The sequence below is a fragment of the Leuciscus leuciscus genome, assembly GCF_965113295.1.
Source record: "Leuciscus leuciscus genome assembly, chromosome: 1".
NCBI classification, from domain to species: domain Eukaryota; kingdom Metazoa; phylum Chordata; class Actinopteri; order Cypriniformes; family Leuciscidae; genus Leuciscus; species Leuciscus leuciscus.
Window position 1 is genome coordinate 66230897 of NC_138725.1, and position 5033 is coordinate 66235929.

The following is a 5033-nucleotide window of genomic DNA, read 5'->3' on the forward strand; positions in this document are numbered from 1 at the left end:
CCCTACATCAAATGAAAGACAATAGTTTTGGACCCCACTGAATTTCACTGTGCAGATAAAACTAGTTGTAAACATTCTTCTTTCAAAGAAATTCAGACGTTTTATGCTTTTCAACGTCAGCTGTAAACGGTCTAAGAGGAACTGTGAGAACCCATTACTGCTGGAGACGCTACGACAGCACATTCCCAGTCAGTCTGCTCTGAATGAGTCCGTGAGAGTCACTGTGAGTCATCAGCAAGATCTGTGCGCATGTGTTTATGTCAAGTCAAGTCAAGTTTATTTGTATAGCGCTTTTCACAATACAGATTGTATCAAAGCAGCTTCACAGTATTAAATAAAAATAATACAACAAGGTTTGTTTCAAGTGGAATTTATTGATTGATCAAATTTAATTAAATATCCCCAAAATATCCCCAACTGAGCAAGCCAAAGGCAACAGTGGCAAGGAACCAAAAAACTCCATCAGGTGACCTAATGGAGAAAAAAAAACCTTGGGAGAACCCAGGCTCAGTTGGGGGCCAGTTCTCCTCTGGCATTTATGAGCTAGAGGCCGGATTGTAGTTTGAACTGTAGGATTATATGAATGCCTGGCTGAAGAGATGCGACTTTAATCTAGTTTTAAACTGGGAGAGCGAGTCTGAGCAACGAACAGTATCAGGAAGACTATTCCAGAGTTTTGGAGCCAAATGTGAAAATGCTCTCCCTCCTTTGGTGGTTCTGGATATCCTAGGTATGACCAAAAGCCTTGAATTATGTGTGTGTTGGTCTCTCACCCTTCCTCGGTCTCATTAATGATGTCACAGATCTCCATGTTGAGTGTCCAGTCTTCATTCTGCAGGGAGCCATCTGTGGCTTTTTCTGTGAGAAACAAATCACACACGGATCAGCGGCCGACTCAAATACTGACGCAAACTCAATTATGAGTTCCAGACACAGGACCACGTCTAGAACTCAAATCCACAGGGTTTCCCTACGTAGTGTTCACTGCTCACTATTCCCTGAGCACGGGGTATCTGTTAGAGTTCACTTCACTTGACAAAATGTGTTCATACGGAACAACACCCTGCAGCAACATCAAACATAGAGATAATATACATCTATAAATATAGTATAAATATACTTTTTTGCATGTACTGTATAGATCAATGTGTATTAATATAAATATACATTTATTATACATTTCAAATTGAGTGATCTGAAAGGTCTGTTGCGATGTTTGAAATTAAAATAAATGCAATTGGTTATATTAGATATTACTTTCAAACATTTCAACATTTGTAATGAGACGTTTGTAAACTTTGTTTTTCGCCAAAATAAAAGCTCACAGGTTTATCTCTTGCATGTACAGAAATAGACTAAACTAATTATGAAAGTTTCATTTATTTTTCAGTGCATTTGTTTTACAATATATCAAGCGTAGCGTTAGTTCTGGCAGGTCACGTTAGCCAAGCTCGCATCAGCTGACTATCAGCTGATCCACATCTACCTATAGGAATACGACGCCTATCACCGTATACATATATAAGCTGCTTCAGTATTATCAGCAACTATCGCGTTTCTCAGGAGCGAATTACCCTCCTCCATCCCCAGCTCCTCCTCTCGTCAGTCAGGATTTGGCATTCTGATTCCCTTCGAATCAGAATAAATTCTCGAATTATGTCGTACTTTAAAATCTTGAATTAATGATATCTGCAATACATTCATGTTGGTTCTGTTCTGTTTACCCCAAGGGGGGTTATTGCTGCTCTCCCTGCTCTTATCCATGCTAGGCTGCATGGATGCGCAGGGAGTTCTCGCCCAGAACGGAACCATACCGCCAATCCAAATTGTATGCTTATTGTCAATCATATATGACAATAGTGGTCCTGACAGAAATGGCTATATTACTGTCATAGGAATAATATTAGTAGTAGTAGTAGTAGTCATAGTAGTATGTAGAGTAATGTAGACTGAGACACTATATCACAACTAAAAAGATGTCTGAGTCCCATTTAAATTTCAGGTACAAGTCAATGCACTGACTTTTTCTTTGTTCAAGTTGCACACTGAATATGGGCTGGAGCTCTTAATTTTGAACTTTGCGCCAGATTTAGGAATTTAACTTTAAAATGTAAAAAAATTTCTTACACTCCTCCTTGAACTGCCCCCTTATCTTGGTGGAGGGGTTTGAGTACCCGAATGATCCTAGGAGCTAACAGGGTTCCCACTCTTTTCTTGAAATGATTTTCCAGGACTTTTCCAGGACATTTTCAAGACTTTTTCAGCTGCTACAGTGCGAGTCAAGTTATCACAACTATGGCTGGGCGATATACCGATATTATCATATCGAGATATATTTTGAAACAGATGTGATATTGTACCTATACTGTTATATCTGTATTATAGTTGTGCAAAGATTGTTGTCTTTCACAATGCCACCTGCTTTCCTCTACTTGCAATGCCACACTACTAAAACAGAAGTTATTCTCTACTTTAATTCATACACTGCTATTTTACTTGCTGATATCAGTTTAAAAGTCCAAACTCTCACAGTCAAGCTGTATTCGCAATCAGTCACTAACGTTAGAAAATATACTATTATCGGACTTCTAAATTAATTGCATCTGCTCGCACCAAGGCACATTACGCATCTGGTATACATAGGCATAAACTGATGAGTTATGTGTTTTTGACTCTAAATTATTTTGATTTATCAAATCTTTGTAACCGTTTTTGTCAATTATATTGCTGAAATGGATAGACCTTTTGTAAAGCTAAATGTGTTTAAATGCAAAATCCATTTAGCCTACTGGTGTTGTGTATGAAATGGATCTGAAGTAAAATATTCTGACAAACTAGGGTAAAATACCGGTATATATCATATATCCCAAGCTTTGGAGAATTGCTATTTTCTACAGTTGTACCTTATATTTTGTACATTTAACCAGATTGCTTAAATGTTTATTCATCTCAATCTTTCTCTCTTGTACTTTCTCCACAAAATATTTTATGTTCAATAAATCACCAAAACAAAATTTACGTTTAAACAACTGTGTTCAAATGAACATGCAAGTCTTCAGTTCTCACTGCCTCTTCTCTGCGGTCTGTGTATCTAGCTAAAAACAGCATGAAAAGTTGGGGCTCTGTGCACATACACAGTATTTTGATAGAGCTGAATTCATGACGTTTTTCTCATTCACATGTTTTTTGTTTCTGCTGTCGGACAATAGAACAAGTATGAAATACTTAGTGGAACGTGGCCCGGTAAGACTACCTGTTACCCGTCGCTATCTCGAAGCTGTCATCGTGCTCGCTACGGCTCCACTAAAACCAAAAATATATTTCACGCAAAGGTATGAGTAACGACACGCCCACAGCTCTCCACTGCTCCTCTGTCACTCAACAGAGAGAGGGAGAACAACCTCTCACTCGATATACTGCGATACAGCAACACTCTTTAACAGAAAGTCACTAGCTTTTGGCAGACTTTTGCAACTCCATTACTTTGCACGTAGTAATTTCCCCATTCACTGGCTAGAAATTGGTTATAAAAAAAAAAAACAATAAAACCTATATTTTTTATTACAATACTTTTAATAAAGAAAATATAGACATTTTGTACTGTACTGGCCACAATCTTTAAATGTTTTTTGCCCTCCACATGGCGTCGACAGTCTGCAAAACAAACACACACACACACTTGTTCAGAAGGGCTACTGCTGAACATGATTGATAGATTTGCTAAGAAAAAACACCTCCCAAAACTTTATTTTTCTTTTTTCAGACTTCGGCTCGAATGTTTCCACAGTGAAAGTAACCTTACGCGTAACGGTTCACATTTACCAAAAGCTGCCAGGTCCGCTCACACACACACGCACTCCTGTCTTGCTATACTTGTGTGGACATTGTATTGACTTCCATTGATTTTACTATGTCTAACCCACACACTTTCCCTAAACCTAACCATTACTGGCACATGCCTAACCCTAACCTTAACCTAATTCACACCATACCTCTAAACCTAACTGGTAGAGTTTAATCGCTTGTTAAACATTGTGTGGACCAGGCAAAATGTCCTCACAACTACAAATGTCCGAACAATGATGGTGGCCTGTCAAAGGTTGGTCCACACAAGTATAGCAAGACACACACATACACACACAGTTTACCTTTTTAAGCCCAGCTGCAGCAAATGGGGAACGGGGTACAGAGAGTGAGGCAGAGCAGTGCCATTGAGTAGAGCGATGCTGAGGCAGAGGGCAGGAGGAGAGGGACGGGAATGTTACGTTGTAGGTTCGGAAGACTCGTTATTCTCCGCTTTTCTACAATGATTAGCTGAAACTGCTTCACCACGCTGCTGCATCGTGTTGTCAGACAGGAGTACCGCACGTGCACATTTGCCACAGAACCCACATGTCCGTAGTTTAGAGGGGCAAGTTTTACCAGTGTACTGAGATGTCAAATTGCATACTTGCTACGCAGGTTTGTGTCACGTGGGCCGCTGTGCTAGCTACATGCAGAAATGAAAGCAGACAAGCGCTCCAGCCCAATATTACCCTTTGAAGGCAGCTGAAAACAGGCATTCATGCGTAAAATGTTTAACCCGTTTGCGTTCATCCACAAGGAGGGGAAATTATTTTCCAGGACAACCCAAACGTTTCCAGGACATTTTACTTTTTTTCCCATTTTCCATGTGTTTTCCAGGACTGGAAAATTGGTCTTTCATTTTCCAGGTTTTCCAGGACGTGTGGGAACCCTGGCTAAGTTGTCCGGGGGCCTATATGCCCCTGGTAGGGTCTCCCAAGGCAAACAGGTCCAGGTGACGGGTCAGACTTCTGAAGAGCGGTTCAGAAGCCCATGAGACACAATCTAGAGAAGATAAGGAAACGTTTTTTTTAGTACAATTCACACCCCTCGGTAATTCAAGAGAAAAAAATTCCAAATGCTCCACATGAAACTGGTCTTCCGACCTTTTACTATCGTGTCAATAGAGTCCGGGATCGTTGCGTCACGCCGCAATGCATTGTGGGAATCACGGTACGGAAGTAGATGTA